We start from the raw sequence: 21,420 nt of genomic DNA on the forward strand, positions 1-21,420 counted from the left end.
CATCTATGGACTGGTGCAAGCATCTCAGAGTTGGAATATACGCTTTGATGAGTTGATCAAAGCATATAGTTTTATACAGACTTGTGGTGAAGTCTGTATTTACAAGAAAGTGAGTGGCAGCACTGTAGCCTTTCTAATAAGTATATGTGAATGGCATATTATTGATCGAAAATTATGTAGGATTTTCTGGAAAGCATAAAGGAGAATTTGGAAGGAGTTTTTCAAAGAAAGAATTAGCTGTAAAGCTACATACATATTGGGTATCAAGATCTATAAAGATAGATCAAGACGCTTGATAAGACTTTCGATGACTACATACCTTGATAAGATTTTGAAGGAGTTCAAAATGGATCAGTCAAAGGAGTTCTTGCCTGAGTTGTAAGGTGTGAAATTGAGTAAAGACTCAAAACCCGGCCACAACAGAAAATAGAAAGAGAATTAAAAGTCATTCCCTATGCATTAGTCATAGGTTCTATAAATTATGCTCTGCTCTGTACCAGACCTATTGTATACCTTAGCATGATTTTGGCAAGGGAGTACAATAGTGATCTAGGAATAGATCGCTGGACAGCGGTCAAAATTATCCTTAGAGGACTAAGGAAATATTTCTCGGTTATGGAGGTGATAAAAGAGTTCATCGTAAAGAATTACGTCGATGCAAGCTTTTTACACCGATCTAGATGACTCTAAGTCTCAATCTAGATACATATTGAAAGTGGGAGCAATTATCTAGAGTAGCTTCGTGCAGAGTATTGTCGACATAGAAATTTGCAAAATACATACGGATCTGAATATTGCAGACCCGTATACTAAACTTCTCTCACAAGCAAAACATGATCACTCTTTGGGTGTTAATCACATAACGATGTGAACTAGATTATAGACTCTAGTAAACCCTTTGGGTATTAGTCACATGAAGATGTGAACTAATCACATAAAGATGTGAACTATTGGTGTGAAATCACATTACGATGTGAACTAGATTATTGACTCTAGTGCAAGTGGGAGACTGAAGGAAATATGCCCTAGAGGCAATAATAAAGTTGTTATTTATATTTCCGTATATCATGATAAATGTTTATTATTCATGCTAGAATTGTATTAACCGGAAACTTAGTACATGTGTGAATACATAGACAAATAGAGTGTCCCTAGTATGCCTCTACTTGGCTAGCTCATTAATCAAAGAGAGTTAAGTTTCCTAGCCATGGACATGTGTTGTCATTTGATGAACGGGATCACATCATTAGAGAATGATGTGATGGACAAGACCCATCCGTTATCTCAGCACTATGATCGTTTAGTTTGTTGCTATTGCTTTCTCCATGACTTATACATGTTCCTACGACTATGAGATTATGCAACTACCGAATACCAGAGGAACACTTAGTGTGCTATCAAATGTCACAACGTAACTGGGTGATTATAAAGATGGTCTATAGGTGTCTCTGATGGTGTTTGTTGAGTTGACATAGATCGAAATTAGGATTTGTCACTCCGATAGTCGGAGAGGTATCTCTGGGCCCTCTCGATAATGCACATCACTATAAGCCTTACAAGGAATGTGACTAATAAGTTAGTTGCGGGATGTTTCATTACGAAACGAGTAAAGAGACTTGCCTGTAACGAGATTGAACTAGGTAAGATGATACCGACGACCGAATCTCGGGCAAGTAACATACCGATGACAAAGGGAACAGCGTATGTTGTTATGCGGTTCAAACGATAAAGATCTTCGTAGAATATGTAGGAGCCAATATGGGCATCCAGGTTCTGCTATTGGTTATTGACCAGAGAGATGTCTCGGTCATGTCTACATAGTTCTCGAACCCGTAGGGTCCGCACGCTTAACGTTCGTTGATGATATAGTATTATATGAGTTATGTATGTTGGTGACTGAATGTTGTTAGGAGTCCCGGATGAGATCACGGACATGACAAGGAATTCCGAAATGATCCGGAGATAAACATTAATATATGGGATAATAGTGTTTGGTCTCCGAAAGGGTTCCGGAATTCACCGGTAGGGGTTCTGGATGTTTCCTGAAATGTTTGGGTACGAGAACACTTTATTTGGGCTAAAGGGGAAAGCCCATAAGGTTTTTGGCAAGTGCAAAAGGAATTTTTGCAGAGTCCAGGGGCCAGACGCCAGGGTCCCTGGTGTCTGGGTCCAGACGCCGGGAACCCTGGCGTCTGGTCCTGGAGTCCGAGAAGGACTCTTGCCTTTCGGGTGAAACCAACTTTGTGTAGGATTTTACTCCAAGTTTCGACCCCAAGGCTCAACATATAAATAGAGGGGTAGGGCTAGCACCCAAGACACATCAAGAATCACCAAGCCGTGCCGGCAACCCAGCTCCTCTAGTTTATCCTCTGCCATAGTTTTCGCAATGCTTAGGCGAAGCCCTACGGAGATTGTTCTTCACCAACACCGTCACCACGCCATCGTGCTGCCGGAACTCATCTACTACCTCGACCCTCTTGCTGGATCAAGAAGGCAAGGACGTCATCGAGCTGAACGTGTGCCGAACGCGGAGGTACCGTACGTTTGGTACTTGATCGGGACAGATCGTGAAGGTGTACGACTACATCAACCGCATTGATAAACGCTTCCGCTTTCGGTCTATGAGGGTACATAGACATACTCTCCCCTCTTGTTGCTATGCATCCCCTAGATAGATCTTGCGTGATCGTAGGAAATTTTTTGAAATACTGCGTTCCCCATCACTTAGAGCTTTTGGAAGAGGTCGCTCGCAGCTTAGCTTCTTCGTCGACCATGTTTTGATCTCTTGCCTGTCATGTTCGAAGGGTTGTTGTGAGTGATGTTGGTTGTAAGTATGGCTTGGAGTTCGTTGTATCCGGCTACCCAGTTGAGCCTTGGTGTGGGCGTGAGGAACTTGTGCCTCTCATTGCTGGTGGTGGTAAGGATATCACTGACGCTGGTTTGGATGGTTGCTCATCTAAGCTAGTGGCTACAACGGCATAGTCTGTGGACTCCTACTCTGGATCTTGTTCTATCCAGTATGGTGGTTCCTAGCGAGGAAGAACAAGCTAAGGTCGATGATCATGTCTTCGAGTAATGGCATGGAGCCGACTCAGGTTAGCTTTGCCAATTAGCTTAGATGTGGAGGTGGCTCCCTTGGCCTCCTCTCTGGAGATGCAAGCTTCAGGTGATGCTAGCATCATGATGTCATCCAAGCCCAAGGAGCCGCTTGGTGGCATTGGCGTACCTCAATGCCCGACATCTTCTACCTTGCTGGATGAGTTCCTAAGCAGTTTCAGTTGCACCGCGCCCCATTCCTTCCTCCAAGCGCCAATTATTGTGCAAAGTGAAGGGGGCTCTACTTCTTGTTCCAAGCGGCACAATGGATACTTGGGTAAGAACCAAAATTGTAACATCCCGGCTGCGAAGTGCGCTGGATATAGGTTGGCGGAGGCTTATGGGGATTTGCCGAAGCCCAGAACATCTAAGAAAGCCACTGAGGAGGATGTGGAAGAGAAGACACAATATTTTCTGCGGATGTACAAGAAGTCGCTCACGCCGATGGCATTGCAGGCTATTCGGGCGTTGGTAGAGGTTAATTTTTTATCGCTTTTTTCAGGAAGTTAGGCGCGAGTGATCATCTGGTTGTGGGCATGTCCTTGAGGTTGACTTGGTTGGTATGAGGTGCTATCGATCGTCTTGGGCCTAGGTACCCTTGTATCTGGCTCGGACGATGTTCCTTGATTGATAGGGGTGTGTTTGGTCTTCGCCGGTTTTCCTTAATTAACCATGCCTTGTTTGATTTTTGGGTCCAGTTCCCTCATTAACTCGACCAACTCTCTTCTTAAATGCAATGCAGGAGCTCCCCGCCCTCTGACGAGGTTCCGTCAAAAGAAGGAGATATTAATGAATGCAACTAAAAATCCAAAAAAAGTTACTAATGGCGCACCAAGAGAAGGTGCGCCATTGCTATCAAGGTACTTATGGCGCACCCCTAGGAGGTGCGCCATTGGTATACCAATTTTTATTTAGGTTTATATTCTGGTATTGAATTTTTAACTCACAAAAAGTATTGAATTTTTTAATATTTTTTGAACTCATGAATATTTTTAAATTTCATGGGCATGTTTTGAATTCATGAATATTTTTTCAAATTTGATGATATTTTTTCATATTCATAAATGTTTACCAATTCACAAATGAATGCAACTAAAAATCCAAAAAAAAATTACTAATGGCGCACCAGGAGAAGGTGCGTCATTGCTATCAAGGTACTTATGGCGCACCCCGAGGAGGTGCACCATTGGTATACCAATTTTTATTTAGGTTTATATTCTGGTATTGAATTTCTAACTCACAAAAAGTATTGAATCTGTTAATATTTTTTGAACTCATGAATATTTTTAAATTTCATGGGCACTTTTTGAATTCATGGAACTAAAATTCATGCAACTAAATTATTAATAACTACTTATATCGTAACATTTTAAAATTTATGGTCATCTTCTAAAAAATTATTACATGCAACTAAAAATCCAAAAAAATTAGTAATGGCGCACCAGGAGAAGGTGCGCCATTGCTATCGCGGTGTTTATGGCGCACCCCTAGAAGGTGCGCCATTTCTAACCCTCCCCCCACTAAAATCCCCAATCCCCGATCCTCAATCTCACATCTCTCTCAGCCCCGACCCACTGCGCTGCCGCCCTCGCCCGTGGGACGTGTCCTCTCCCAATCCACCCCCTCCCTCGCCTTCGCCGCACCCACCCACCCCCTCGCTCACCTTCCCATCCCTCAAAACCCTAGAAACCTGCGGTGCTCCACCATGCCATCTCCGCTCGAGCTCCGTCGTGTGAGGCGACAGTCAAGGCGGAAGGCGGAATCTGCTTCAACACCGGGCCAGCGACCCGTGGAAGCAGGGCGCAACGGCGCTCGACCCCTCCACCCCCCCCTCCACCACTTCTTCCTCGGGTCGTCGCCGTCTTCCTCAACTCCGGCCACCTCTGCTGCTACTAAGCTGTCGCAGGGCCTCCCTACGCCTCCCCAGTGAGCTCCGCCTCCTCTCCCATCTTCCTTCTCCGCCTGGTTAGTGACTTGTGGAGTTGGCCCGGTTAATGCTTTGCTCTGTGATGCAAGATGTTAGGCTCTGGCACTTTACAGAGTTTCTTTGTGAAATCCCTAACTACAAGTCTTGCTAGTGATCTAATTGTGATAATGTTGCTCACATCCCCACTTGCAGCAGAGGCAGGCAATGCATGTATATGCTCTATTTTACTGCCTAGCTAGAGCACAAACCTAGCCCCAGTTGTGTATGCCCAATTGCTAGTGGTCTAACTGATGTTTCCCTAGTTGGGTGAGACTGACTTGGCTCTTTCTTGGAGGAGACAGATCAAAGAAGTGTTGTCAGTTTTTGTTTGAACTTCAAAGAGTGTTGTGACTTGGCTCTTAATCAAAAGAGTGTTGTCAGTTTTTGTTTGAACTTTGTTTAACTGGAGGAAATTACTCTTAAATGCTAGTCCTATTCTGGTGGAGATTTTTCTTGTCCTGAGTTACACTGAAGATATTTTTCTTGTACTGCCAGTTTGTAGTACTGATATTAAATGATGCCTGAAATGATGCATTATGTATCTTTAGCATGATCTGTCTCAGATAATAAATGATGCTTGAAATGAATTCTTGTGTAAGTGAAGTCTTGCTATGTTGCTGCAGCCAGCTGGTTTCTATTTCCTCATTTGGATTACTCAGTTATTTAGTTTACTATTACTAGGGAACAATACTGTGAGAAAAAAAATGATTATCTGCATTGCATTGTTAATTAGGTTGGTGGATACTCAATGCTTTGTGGTGGTGTGTAATCCAGTAATAAGATATTAGTATGGTCCTAGTTGAAGCTTTGTGGTGGCCTTGTCGGGGCGTCAGAGGCATTACTATTCAATGCTTGTTGCATGATCTGACAAGAATGCTACTAGAATCTGTCTGTTAAACTATTCAGTATCTGACCTCCATCAGGTTGTAAAGCATGTGATGTCTATTTGTTGCTTTGTGGTGTCTTTCTTGGGGATTAGTACCTTTACAAGTATTGTACATGGACACAATACCTTTTCATCCATCATTTACACTGTGAATCCAACACCAGTTGCCCATCTGATTATTTCACTTCAAACAGGCCACCTAGTGGCACAAAGCTCCATCATAGAATCAAAGATGGCCATGCCATGCTTGGCAGTAGCAGAAGTGACATGGAGTAGTGTAGTGGCATGGCCATTGACCTGTGGTTGGCATCTAGACAGCACACACATACATACAGAGGCACATTGTGGTGCTGCTTTGTTTCTATGATCACATTGTGGTGCCTGGCACATTTGCCCCATCACTTCGTTACCCCTTTCTCCTGAAATGTTGATTAATTTCCGTTTCGTTTGAGAATGGGGCACTCCTAGGTCAAGAAAATTACAAAAGGTCATGCCCAATTTTCTTGACCTAGAAGGTGCCCGATTCTCAACCGAAACAAAAATTAATCAGCATGTATCTTGACATCAACCAACTTTCTGGACACATCCCTTGACAACTAGGTTATCTTGAGAACTTAGAGGAGTTGTGGCTTTGCTACAACACACTAACAGGTTCCGTCCCAAACTGCCTAGGAAATTTGACCAAACTCACAACCTTGGATCTTGAGAGCAACCAACTTTCTGGACACATCCCTCAAGAACTAGGTTATCTTGAGAACTTAGAGGAGTTGTTTGTTTGCTACAACACACTAACAGGTTCCATCCCAAACAGCATAGGCAATTAGACCAAACTCACAGCCTTGTATCTTTGCAGCAACCAACTTTCTGGACACATCCCTCAAGAACGAGGTTACCTTGAGAACGTGGACTTGGACCTTAGCAACAACACACTAACAGGTTCCATCCCAAAACACCTAGGCAATATCACAAACATCTCTCATTTTTTCCTTGACAATAACCAACTTTTTGGCGACATTCCTCGAGAATTAGGTTATTTGGTCAACTTAGAGATCTTATTCCTTGACAATAACCAAATTTTTGACCAAACTTTTTTCCTATTTAGAGCGAACATGGCCCACAACGATGAGGCCGGCAGTTCGGGCAAGGCATTCTGGGAGCTGTCCCAGGAGATGGAGGAAGAACCTCACCGCTATGAGGACGTCGCGGAAGACACTGATCCCGACTACACAACCCCTAGTGGCGTCGGGGATGACACCACTGATGGTGCCACCGAGGATGCGACCACTGATGATGGCTGCACACGCACAGATGGCAGCCAACCGAAGAGGCAATGGAAAGACCGACGCCCGAACATGCTCGGCACCGTCAAGGAGGAATTTACTAAAGTGTCCTCTAGTGGGCATCAAACGGTGCCCAAAGAATTAGTCAGTGGGTACGCAGGACAGCTCGGGTGCATTCTCTGGAGCACCGTCTCGATCAACATCGAGAACCTAAGGCATCGTGACCGAGGGAATTTGTGCAACCTCCTCTTCACGACATTGCACGAACGATACAAGTTCCCCGGTGACTTCACAAACACATGCCTCTCAGGGAATAAAGTGAACAGTGCCTCCCTCGCGAAGATGAGCACAGCCCTGGCTACTTGGAGAGCCGCGGTGAAGAGGATTCTAAGAGGTGATAGTTATGAGAAGATCAAGAAGACAAATCCTTCGATCAGCGAAGCTGACAACCTGGAGTTCAAGATCAAGTGCGAGAGCAACGCAACTGCGGAATCAAGTCAGTGGGGGAAAGATATGCGGGACTTGAACTTAGGGGTCCACAAACTCGGTCTCGGCGGTTACAGAGTGGCGGAACCTATGTGGGACAAGGAGGACGCGGAGCATGCCGAGCAAGGCCTACCGCCCCTCTTTGATAAATACCGTGACAACCAAACCAGGAACTATGTCAGGGCCCGGTACAAGGTGGACCCGGTAACAAAGGAGCTTACCACGGATCCGAAGACCAAGGCACCTGAGCTTGTTCTGGTAAGGAATACACCCCCGCGTAATTAGCTCCATATGGTTGCATTCTAATTAATGAAGCCAACTTTCCAAATGGTTCACGTTCCTTCCGCAGGACACTGAAAGCAGTAGCGCAGGGTCGTCTCAGAGCTCCCCTTGGGACACCACTTTAAATAGGGCGTTGAACGTAATGAAACACAAGGATAAGTTCAGTAAGCCGTCATCAGCTGGTCGTGTGGCCGGCAAAAGCTTGTCCATGAAATGGTCGGAATACTATACTGCTGGGCGAAAGGAGAGAAAGACCAGCTTGGAAAGCCAGGAGCGCGAGGTTCAAGAACTCAAGGCACAAGTGGCGCGGATTCCGGAGATAGTCGAAGAGCAAGTGCGAGACCAAGTGGGAGCGACGATCACCGCCATTATGCCTACCTTGCTTGAGGGGCTGCAGGGGTGGATTGCGGGCGGCCAATAGGGGCCGCCCCTGATTCCCAGCTTCAGGGGCAACAACTCGCACAACGCGCCGGCGCCATTAGTGTCTCCCGCGGAGGCGGCATTGGTGTCTCCGGCGTCGGCGCCGGCATTGGAGCTTAATGCACCTGGGTGTGGGAAGAATACGTCGGCCGGCACCTCGGCAGCAAGTGGCCCCTCCGTCACTTGCACGCCTGCCGTTGGCGGTGCCTTGACATTAGTCGAGATCGACGCCATCACGGTAACTAAGCCTCTCGGCCGATGACTTCATCTCCTTGCCTTTGACTGGGCATCCCTGACGCCCTACATGTTTTCGCAGGGTGCCGTCAATGTTCCATGAACTCTACTGCACTTTGTGGACGGCGAGTTGATCGATGTCACCAAGGCCAGAATCGTTCAACTGGGCAACCGCTTGTTCCACGGTAATCCGATGCCACCCACTGTGTATAGGGTTCAACTGGTTCGGGTGCTGCCGGGCTGCGGCGACTTGTTACCTCCGTATCGACCCCCTGGGACCGACGAAAATGATGTGATGACCCTCAGCGCCTGCATAAGTTGGTCCATGCTTTGGCCGAAGAGCCAGATTCATTTGGGGGTGGGGGCACCACCCCACAGACAACACCGCCAGTCGTGCTGGCGCCAAGCCATGGCAAGACCGCCGCAACGCTACCGCCGTCAGCTGATCCAGACATGCATATGGCACAGGATCCGGATGACGACGATGGTACATTTACCAACGTTGATAAGTACTTCAACGAACATGGGTACGATGACGAATTCTTGGGGCCTCCTTCTCAAGAGCCCAACCCTGCAAAAGACGATCGCGATCTAGCTGGTACCGCGGAGAAACCCAATTGCAACAGGCGTCGTCTGGTGTTCAGTTCTCTGGAGACGCCTCTAGCTGCCGCCTTCACCGAGCCTCAAATAGCCGAGGTGCGAAATATTATCAGCCCCAACACACTCAAGAAGGTGGTGTCTAAGCAGAACTCGATCCCATTACAGCAGAAGAAGAAGGGACGAAAAAGAAAGAATAACAAGGGTGCGAGCCAGCCGGCACCGAGTACGATCCGTCCTCAGGACGGGCCACCTTCACCCAAGGATATCTCGAGGAGGGTTAATGTGGCAGGTAGGCCGATGCTATCGACTAATCTGCTCAATGCTGCAACCGGTGCTATGCGGACTCTGCATGATAGTGTTCTTTCTTTGGAAAGCGGCGTCTCTCCGAGAATGATGTGGCATACCTGGTTTTCTGTCAGGACCCCGATTCCAAGTCACGTCGATCTAGCCGGTAACACCTCATATCACTTTGCGGCCTCACGCACGGTATTCCCACGGGTGTCGCCTTACCATGGCCCGGGATCGTTTGCGTCTTTTGGCTCACGTATATGATAGTGTCGCTAGCATCCATATGACAGAGAACCCGGGCCGACATGGCTAGTCATGAACCCAAAGCAGCACTAACCTATGGCGACAGGCATACATGAATCACATCGAGCATGTCGGTCAGCAGCGTGTAAATCCGGGCTGTAGCACTAGGCTAACAGGACTTCGGGAACCCGAGCTGTAGCAGGCTAGGCAGGACTCCGGATGTTACCGCGTCACATTTCCCCGAAGGGACAGACACAGGAATGAAGTGAAGCACATGCCGGCCAGTCAAGTGTCCTGAGCAGTAGTGCTGGGCTAACAGGACTCCGGTGAACCGGGCTGTAGCGGACCACTATGGCTCATGGAAGCACAAGACTACATTTCCCCATAAGAGAGGCTGCCAAGGATAAACAACTAGATTGTCGGATCCCACACATACCAAGCATTTCAATCATACACACAATATTCTCGACATGTGTAAATACAACATGGCATCACAACAAGACTCTACGACTCAAACATTTATTCATTAGGCTCCGAGGAGAGAGATATTACAAACATGGGTCTCATGACCAAACAATCATAGCATACAAATCAAGCACATGCGGAAGCTTAACATGTCTAAGTACAGACATCTACAAATGAAAAAGGCTAAGAAGCCAGACTATCTACCAGATCCTGCCGAGGGCACAAGATCGTAGCTGAGGTATCAAGCTAAACGTCGAAGTCCACACGGAACTACTAGCGAGACTCACGTCTCTCTGCAAAAACATAGAATAGGCAAACGTGAGTACAAATGTACCCAGCAAGACTTACATCAGAACTAACTACATATGCACCGGTATCAACAAAGGGGTAGTGGAGTTTAACTGCAGCAAGCCAGCGTTGACTCAGTGGCTAACCTGAACTACGACTGCAAGCAACTCTTTGAGGTGGCGCACACGAGTCCACATATTCACCATATCAATACACCACTATGGATCCGCTCCCGTCTCCCTATGAGAACTCCATCCATAGCACTCACGCTTATCTTGCGAGTTTTAGAGTATCCACTTTCACTTGTCTATGAACTGTTATAGGCAACCCAGAAGTCCATTACCGCAGACACGGCTATTCGAATAGATGATGTTAACCCTACAGGGGTGTACTTCTTCACACCCGCTCTCACCACTTACCGTTGTTTACACGACAAGTACTCGGCAACCTTCAAGCGGAAGCCCAACGAGGGTGTCGGCCATGGCCTACCTAAACACTCAAGTCTCTAGTCCAGGTTTATCGCCTATCCAGGTTCCATCCGCAGGGGAGTCCGGCCGAGGTTTCCACATACGGCCCCGGACGATGTGTACAGGGTTCTGGGACACCAAACGGGCACCCGGCATGCCCGGCCACGGTGTATCTACCGCGTCATAGCCCACCACTAGGGTCAGCGCTATGCACGGCCGCCAATACATATCCTATAAACACCAGAAACTAGTTGCAACTCCTGGACAGAGGACAAGGGTGATCAAGAAGCCGAGAGGGTCCATTGGTTTTGGGCCCAATGCGTGGCAGTAACTGTTTCATGGATCACAAACACAGAACTCAGTTCCTGAGGACGGCTTCAATGAGACAACCCACCATGTACTCCTACATGGCCTCTCACTGCTACCTTTAGCAAATCGTGTTCACACACTTAGCTCTCAACAGTAGGACATGTTTACACACCTCCGATTCATCCCCGATGAATCAGACCTGACTCAACTCTAAGCAGTAGCAGGCATGAAAAACAAACATGAATGAGTAGGCACATCAGGGCTCAAACAACTCCTACTCATGCTAGTGGGTTTCATCTATTTACTGTGGCAATGACAGGACATGCAGAGGAAAGGGGTTTAACTACCGCAGCATGTAACAGTTGAATCGTTGTTGTCCTAATGCAGTAAAAGAGAGCAAGAGCGAGAGAGTGGGCTTGTATCAGAATGAACAAGGGGGTTTTGCTTGCCTGGCACTTCTGAAGATAATATAGTTTTTCATCGGTGTCATCGATCACGTCGTCGGAAACATCGTCGTCTGAGAGGGGACGGTTACCGGCAAACAAGGAAGGACACAATCAATGCAATGCAACAATATGATGCATGAATGTGACATGGCAATATGCTGTTGATTGGCCTAATGCAACTAGCAACAAGTTAAATGGAGTTGGTTTGAACACTAGGTTCAAATTCAAACTCCATATGTGCTTTCTTAAATGCCATTTAATTAGTTTGTCCTAAACAGCAATGTTAACTTGCTCAAATATGCATGAAAACGGCATAAACAGATTCCTTGAATTTTTCTGATAATTTTTCATATATAACTTATTTCATTTGGAGTTACGGTTGAATTTCTATGATTTTTAGAAGTTTATACTATTTTCTGGAATTTTCTGAAAAGAATAAATCCAGAAAATGAGTTATTGCGTCAGCACTGCGTCACTGTGACGTCAGCTGGTCAACAGCACCTAACCCAGGTCAAACCTGATGGCTGGGCCCCACTAGTCAGTCTCACAGTTAACTATTTGGGTTAACTAGACTAACTAAACAACACTGGGCCCACTGGTCAGTGACTAACTAAACTAACTTAATTAAGTTTAGCTCTAACTAACTGGGTTAGCCAGGCGAGGCCCGCATGTCAGTGACTCAAGGGTCAAACAGAGGTCAACCTCGGGTCAAACCCGACGCTAACTGGGCTTTGACCCACTGTGGGGCCTACTATCAGCGTCTGTTGAGGCCTAATTGGCAGGGGTTAGCGCTAAACTAATGAAGCCACATCAGCTCACCGGAGTTACGTCGGCGGCGACCAGGAACGCGGCGGAAGTTCACCGAAATGGCGCTATGGGCGGTGGCTGGGTGTGCTGAGGGCACCAGAGGGGAGCCCTCGCTCGGCTGCATCGAGTAGAGGCAGCAGCAGGTCACAAGGTGGCCGGAGCTCGCCGGAACTGAGCTCGCGGCGGCGCTGGAGTTCGGGCGGAGACGGAAAGAGGGCTACGGTGCACGGCAGGGCGAGGGAGTGCATGCGTTAGGCTCCTGGGGACGCACTGAATGCGGTGGTGCGCTCGGACGCATGCTTGCACGGCCGTAGCCACGACGGCGACATGGCCAGCAGCAAGGAGCGCTCGGGCTCGAAGGGGGCGGTGGGTACGCGGTGTAATCGAGCACGGGAACTAGGGGCTAGGTAGAGGAGCTCACGGCGGACTCGATGAGCAGGTCAGTAGCTCGGGGGAGGCGTCGGAGCGAGCGGGGCGGCGAGAACGATCTCCAGTGGGCGCGGTGAAGATGAGCTCGAAGACGACGTTACAGAGCTCCCGCGGTTGAACTGGTTGGCGTGGACGATGCAGGAGTGGACGACGGCTCTTCTAGATGCATCGACAGGACGAGGGGTGGACGGTGGCTGTGGCTACGGCGAGCGGCGGCGACGGTGGCGTTCGGCCATGCGCGTGAGAGAGAGACAGAGGGGAGGAGGAGCACGGGGAGAGTGAGAGAGAGCCGGAGGGGTTGCGTGGAACCCTTAGCCAACTCCAGGCGGTCGGCGGCAAGCAGGAGGTGGCGAGCTACGGGCGCGCGCGTCGGGCACACGCTCTGCGTCCGACTGGCGCGAGGTGGAAGACGCCTCTGCCCCTGGTGGGCTGGGCCGGCCTACTAGGCCGCCAGGTAAGGTTTTTGTCTTCCTGTGCTTTTCTAATTATGTTCTGTTTTTCTATTTCTTCTGTAGTTTCAGGTCTTTATTAGAAATACTTAGGCACACTCAAAAATCATGAAACTTTCTCAAGCCCACTGTTTGGAATATATCCAATAGTAAACACTTAATTTTATTATTATTTGGACATTTAAAATATTTTATAGCATTTAAAATGTCCAAATGCAAATAACATATGATTTAATCTAGTGACCTTATGATGTCCTAGAAATGTGTGCACCATTTTTGTTAGAGGTTCAAGACCAAGGCAAAGATGATGAACATTTTTGAAGGGCAAATCAGGTTCATTGAAAATATTTTTATTTTGATCCTAATTGCATTTCATTTGGTGCTAGGGTTTGTCATCCCCATTTCAAATTTCAAACAAATATAGACATGATGCATGGATGATTATGAAACTAATTGCAAACAAACTCTAGGGCTATGACAACTCACCCCCACTAAACAGGAATCTCGTCCCGAGATTCAAGACGTGAGGTATGGGGACGGAGGGGACACAAACTAACACAGTCTTCACGATCCAGGTTGCACTTCATAAGAACGTTGACACAATCACCATCTTTGTCTCGATGTCTTGCTCTGAGAACTCCAACTAACATGACAATGAGAGGAAAGGGAAAACTCCAGACGGATCAATTTCTCGAAGATCGAACAACTCAGGATCAACTCATGGAGTGAGACATTGAAACATCTCCTGAGCTGAGACGCGAATCACACATTAGGAGTCATGGAAAGAGGTAGATGACAAGGTTCTACTGGGTAGGCAAAAATCTCACGCTGAAGAGGGTGGGGGCAAGATCTCAAGATAGCGATGAAATAATCGCCATGATTCCATAATGGGGCACCCTAGGGAGGTGACTCGTATAATTATTCCCTTAAGTGGCAAAAAGAATTACTTTTGATATCTAGATCATTGAAACTCTTTAAACCAGCCTAAGGCAATCACAATCGATCGTTTGGCGGAGTTCAAAGGAATGGCATATCCGGATTCGAATGGATGATGTGGACTACCTTGTTGAAGACAACGCGATGGATGATTTTGCTTATCATCGGAAATGGATGGGACCCATGGTAGTACCACTATTGAAGATGATCCTGACTAGGAATTACCGAGAAGGTAGTCCAAGATAGAATGGCACAATGGCGGTGCAAGCTGGGAACAAAATGCAAATGTTGGGAATGATTCTAGTAACTGGAGACAAACTCAACAGTAGAGAGTGATTCCACTGTTTGAATGGTTCTAGTATAATCGAGGAAACCGAGAGCACAACGACCCCTGAGAAACAACTTCTAGAATAAGTTGCACTAAATCCTCATGGAGAAGATGGTTAAACAGCTCAATCAAGATACTACAATGATAGATCTTCCGGCTAGGTGTGTCGGCCAGAACATCAACCTTGTCGGGACCTACATCATAAATCTTGGAATAGCTCCAACCATCATATCTGCTTGAGATTCAGATCTGGTTGGTAACGGGATATTTCAGACAAGATGTCCGGAAAGAAACTTTGCAACACAAACCGACGAGACGATGTTGCGAGATTCTTGGGAAATGGACTATGGTAGTAAGCTCCAAAACATGAGCTGGTTCTGCTAAACACATGTGAACATGCTGTCCCAGACAAGCATGACCGCATAGTAGTCTTATAATGAAACACTACCGAGTCCTAGTTGGGAACCATCATCGAGGATATCGGAGTCTTGTGCATGATCTAGAATTAACACAACAGACTCCTTTTCCTTGAGCAAATCAATCAGTGGCTTGGTGTGCTAGGGAATACATATGGAGTGGAGGTAATTAATCTACCAAACCATAAAATACATTTGCACATGCATAACTGACTTGGGATGGTACCGGAGGAAACAAAAACAATCTTTCTCGAATTCATGGCGGCAATTTACACCTAATGCACGTGAACTTGGAGAAAGTCACTTCTTTCATCCAAGCATAAGCTTCATTAACGGAACACGAAGGCATTGCTTACAAAGTTTTCAACACTAGGTTGATGTTCAACATGAATCATGGGGGGACAAAATGTTGCTGATGGGCTCAACAGCAACTCATCAGAATTTCCATATCACTGGACTTCCACCATCATGTGAACACGGTGATAGCATTGGTCGGACCAAAAGATGTAATGGTGTATGCTCGAGGAATCAACCACGAGTAAGACAACATTATGAATATCGTTGGTTCTAACTTGATTTGACGATAGCCCATACTCAAATCAAGGTTTGGACAAGACAATAGGTTCAACAACTGATCACGAGGACCAATCGATGGAGATATCATCTTTTTTTTTCAACACACACACAAAAAGATATCCCTTAACATGAACTAAGTCAGACAAGATTTTATCTTCCAACTCTCCAAGTTGTTGTTCAGCTTAACCAACTAGCTCAGGGGTATCCAACACAGATTCTTGGAGAAGGTGTGGTTTACAAGAAACCAACTTGATCACGAGCTCAACATAACAGTCAGGGGACAACCAGGTAATACTTCCGAGAAGATCTTCGGAAAATCACGAACCACCGATATGTTACTAGGCTCGAGAACAACCTTGCTTTTCAGGGCAAGATGATATGATCAAAAGAGTGAGGGATTGACATAATCCTAACTCATTGATCGAGGTGTGCACCAGGGAAGATGGACTAGGTAGCACGATTAATCTTAGAATGGCGGTTCAATAACTAACACGCTAAGAATGAGAATATTGTCCATTTACTACCAAACAACTAGTTGCTAGGAGTATTGATTTCACACATCACGATTCACTTGTCGGCATTCCGGTTGCGACAACACGGAACCGAGGAATGAAAAAAATGATGGCAAGAAGTATCACTGCGTCAAGAATTCATGAGAGATGGTGCAATTCTCATGACAATCCTGACATAAAAGGGCTAATACTCCAGGGTAGAACAGAGCAAAAATTGGGTTGGCATTTGATCTGCAGAACACAACTACTTTGACCCAATCCTGGATATGGATGAGGTACTGGAGTTTGTTTCTCTTAGTCATCCTGAAATACAATGGCTTAACGGACCACAAGAATAATAGGCATCGTTGGACGAATGCACGCATACCCTTGACTATCAATTGATATCCGAAGGTCAGGAAACAAGTAAAGAGGGACAACTCAAAGGAACATATAACTTTCTGAGTTGTGGATGCATAGATTAACTTGTCGAATGAGTTCAACATATTTCTTTCGGATAACCCATGTAGAGAGGTAGGATTGGCAGAGTCACAAGTATAATGGAGAACTCATCAAGAGCACTCTAGTTGTGATCTTTTGGTTCAAAGAACTTCCGCCAAGAATGGTTCAGGGTATCTGGAAGAATATGATACCATGGACCTCGAGGACTATCACAAGGGTTACTAATTATCCTAAAGGAACTAGCAAGCACTATCAACATGAATTAAGTAAGGTGAATCTCGGGTTCAACAACCCAGGAATAGAATACCTACTAACTAATAACATCACGGGATGCTTTCGAGAATGATGGCCAGAATCATCACACCGGGAACACAAAACATGGCTAGATTACTAGGTGACTCCCTAAACACCTAGGGTCATAATAATAGCTCCAACATATATGTCGAGGAGTAGAGTACCTCAACAGACCGCTAGTGTGCTTAATCTGGCCCAAAAGGACATCGGAAACGGGAAGAAGGGATTTGCAAATGCATCAGACTAGTTAGAGACCTGGGATGACTCGGACAGCATAACGGCTGTAAATGCTCAAAAGATTTGAGACATCCTGCAAAATGGTGGAATAACCACTCAACAACACAATATCAAAGTTCCGAGATCAACTGTCAACATACGGAAGTAGTAGGAACGGAACTGGGGCTTGAAACTATCAATTCTATAAATCTATGGATTAGTAACACGTCGTCCTGATAGATAGATGAGAAGGCCTAGTTCTTAATCCCCGTAGAAAAAAATAGGTTGACTCAGATCAGAAGGACATAGGATAAAGGAGTAAAAAGAGCCTTACGTTCCCTTCCACAATCAATTCCCTTACATAACTAAAGCATTTCTAGACTCGACTTCGACCAGTCTGGCTTGGTAATCCTACATGCAGTCAGGCTCTGATACCAAAACTGTCAGGACCCCGATTCCAAGTCACGTCGATTTAGCCGGTAACACCTCATATCACTTTGCGGCCTCACGCACGGTATTCCCACGGGTGTCGCCTTACCATGGCCCGGGACCGTTTGCGTCTTTTGGCTCACGTATATGATAGTGTCGCTAGCATCCATATGACAGAGAACCCGGGACGACATGGCTAGTCGTGAACCCAAAGCGGCACTAACCTATGGGGACAGGCATACATGAATCACATCGAGCATGTCGGTCAGCAGCGTGTAAATCCGGGCTGTAGCACTGGGCTAACAGGACTCCGGGAACCCGGGCTGTAGTAAGCTAGGAAGGACTCCGGATGTTACCGCGTGACATTTCCCCGAAGGGACAGACATAGGAACGAAGTGAAACACATGTCGGCCAGTCAAGTGTCCTGAGCAGTAGTGCTGGGCTAACAGGACTCCGGTGAACCGGGCTGTAGAGGACTACTATGGCTCATGGAAGGACAAGACTACATTTCCCCATAAGAGAGGCTGCCAAGGATAAACAACTGGATTGTCGGATCCCACACATACCAAGCATTTCAATCATACACACAATATGCTCGACATGTGTAAATACAACATGGCATCACAACAAGACTCTACGACTCAAACATTTATTCATTAGGCTCCGAGGAGCGAGATATTACAAACATGGGTCTCATGACCCAACAATCATAGCATACAAATCAAGCAGATGCGGTAGCTTAACATGTCTGAGTACAGACATCTACAAATGAAAAAGGCTAAGAAACCTGACTATCTACCAGATCCTGCCGAGGGCACAAGATCGTAGCTGAGGTATCAAGCTAAACGTCGAAGTCCACACGGAACTACTAGAGAGACTGACGTCTCTCTGCAAAAACATAGAATAGGCAAACGTGAGTACAAATGTACCCAGCAAGACTTATATCAGAACTAACTACATATGCACCGGTATCAACAAAGGGGTAGTGGAGTTTAACTGCAGCAAGCCAGCGTTGACTCAGTGGCTAACCTGAACTACGACTGCAAGCAACTCTTTGAGGTGGTGCACACGAGTCCACATATTCACCATATCAATACACCACTATGGATCCGCTCTCGTCTCCCTACGAGAACGCCATCCATAGCACTCACGTTTATCTTGTGAGTTTTAGAGTATCCACTTTCACTTGTCTAGGAATTGTTATAGGCAACCGAGAAGTCCATTACCGCGGACACGGCTATTCGAATAGATGATGTTAACCCTGCAGGGGTGTACTTCTTCACACACGCTCTCACCACTTACCGTCGTTCACACGACATGTACTCGGCAACCTTCAAGCGGAAGCCCAACGAGGGTGTCGGCCACGGCCTACCTAAACACTCAAGTCTCTAGTCCAGTTTTATCGCCTACCCAGGTTCCATCCACAGGGAGTCAGGCCGAGGTTTCCACATACGGCCCCGGACGATGTGTACAGGGTTCCGAGAAACCAAACGGGCACCCGGCATGCCCGGCCATGGTGTATCTACCGCATCATAGCCCACCCCTAGGGTCAGCGCTACGCACGGCCGCCAACACATATCCTATAAACACCAGAAACCAGTTGCAACTCCTGGACAGAGGACAAGGGTGATCAAGAAGCCGAGAGGGTCCATTGGTTTCGGGCCCAATGCGTAGCAGTAACTGTTTCATGGATCACAAACACAGAACTCAGTTCCTGAGGACGGCATCAATGAGACAACCCACCATGTACTCCTACATGGCCTCTCACCGCTACCTTTAGCAAATCGTGTTCACACACTTAGCTCTCAACAGTAGGACATGTTTACACACCTCCGATTCATCCCCGATGAATCAGACCTAACTCAACTCTAAGCAGTAGCAGGCATGACAAACAAACATGAATGAGTAGGCACATCAGGGCTCAAACAACTCCTACTCATGCTAGTGGGTTTCATCTATTTACTGTGGCAATGACAGGTCATGCAGAGGAAAGGGGTTCAACTACCGCAGCATGTAACAGTTGAATCGTTGTTGTCCTAATGCAGTAAAAGAGAGCAGGAGCGAGAAAGTGGGATTGTATCGGAATGAACAAGGGGGTTTTGCTTGCCTGGCACTTCTGAAGATAATATAGTTTTTTATCGGTGTCATCGATCACGTCGTCGGAAACATCGTCGTCTGAGAGGGGACGGTTACCGGCAAACAGGGAAGGACACAATCAATGCAATGCAACAATATGATGCATGAATGTGACATGGCAATATGCTGTTGATTGGCCTAATGCAACTAGCAACAAGTTAAATGGAGTTGGTTTGAACACTAGGTTCAAATTCAAATTCCATATGTGCTTTCTTAAATGCCATTTAATTAGTTTGTCCTAAACAGCAATGTTAACTTGCTCAAATATGCATGAAAACGGCATAAACAGATTCCTTGAATTTTTCTGATAATTTTTCAGATATAACTTATTTCATTTGGAGTTACGGTTGAATTTCTATGATTTTTAGAAGTTTACACTATTTTCTGGAATTTTTTGAAAAGAATAAATCCAGAAAATGAGTTATTGCGTCAGCACTGCGTCACTGTGACGTCAGCTGGTCAACAGCGCCTAACCCAGGTCAAACCTGATGGCTGGGCCCCACTAGTCAGTCTCACAGTTAACTATTTGGGTTAACTAGACTAACTAAACAACACTGGGCCCACTGGTCAGTGACTAACTAAACTAACTTAATTAAGTTTAGCTCTAACTAACTGGGTTAGCCGGGCGAGGCCCGCATGTCAGTGACTCAAGGGTCAAACAGAGGTTAACCTCGGGTCAAACCCGACGCTAACTGGGCTTTGACCCACTGTGGGGCCTACTGTCAGCGTCTGTTGAGGCCTAATTGGCAGGGGTTAGCGCTAAACTAATGAAGCCACATCAGCTCACCGGAGTTACGTCGGCGGCGACTAGGAACGCGCCGGAAGTTCGCCGAAATGGCGCTAGGGGCGGTGGCTGGGTGTGCTGAGGGCACCAGAGGGGAGCCCTCGCTCGGCTGCATCGAGCAGAGGCAGCAGCGGGTCACAGGGTGGCCGGAGCTCGCCGGAACTGAGCTCGCGGCGGCGGCGGAGTTCGGGCGGAGAGGGAAAGAGGGCTACGGTGCACGGCAGGGCGAGGGAGTGCGTGCGTTAGGCTCCTGGGGACGCACTGAATGCGGTGGTGCACTCGGACGCGTGCTTGCACGGCCGTAGCCACGACGGCGACATGGCCGGCGGCGAGGAGCGCTCGGGCTCGAAGGGGGCGGTGGCTACGCGGCGTAATCGAGCACGGGAAGTAGGGGGTTAGGTAGAGGAGCTCACGGCGGAGTCGATGAGCAGGTCAGTAGCTCGGGGGAGGCGTCGGAGCGAGCGGGGCGGCGAGAACGATCTCCGGCGGGCGCGGTGAAGATGAGCTCGAAGACGATGTTGCAGAGCTCCCGCGGTTGAACGGGTTGGCGTAGACGATGCAGGAGTGGACGACGGTTCTTCTGGACGCATCGACAGGACGAGGGGTGGACGGTGGCTGTGGCTACGGCGAGCGGCGGCGACGGTGGCGTTCGGCCATGCGCGTGAGAGAGAGAGACAGAGGGGAGGAGGAGCACGGGGAGAGTGAGAGAGAGCCGGAGGGGTTGCGTGGCGCCCTTAGCCAACTCCAGGCGGTCGGCGGCAAGCAGGAGGTGGCGAGCTACGGGCGCGCGCGCGTCGGGCACACGCTCTGCGTTCGACTGGCGCGAGGTGGAAGACGCCTCTGCCCCTGGTGGGCTGGGCCGGCCTACTGGGCCGCTAGGTAAGGTTTTTGTCTTCCTCTGCTTTTCTAAT

The 21,420-nt window shown here is 47.4% G+C and overlaps 1 pseudogene; it reads left to right on the forward strand.

Annotated features, from left to right (window-relative positions):
* Positions 1-21,420, forward strand: part of LOC147963871 (uncharacterized) — a 154,675-nt pseudogene that overhangs the window by 69,041 nt on the left and 64,214 nt on the right.

This window comes from Triticum urartu, chromosome 6A (assembly GCF_056163025.1).
Source record: "Triticum urartu cultivar PI428250 chromosome 6A, HENAU_Tu73, whole genome shotgun sequence".
NCBI classification, from domain to species: domain Eukaryota; kingdom Viridiplantae; phylum Streptophyta; class Magnoliopsida; order Poales; family Poaceae; genus Triticum; species Triticum urartu.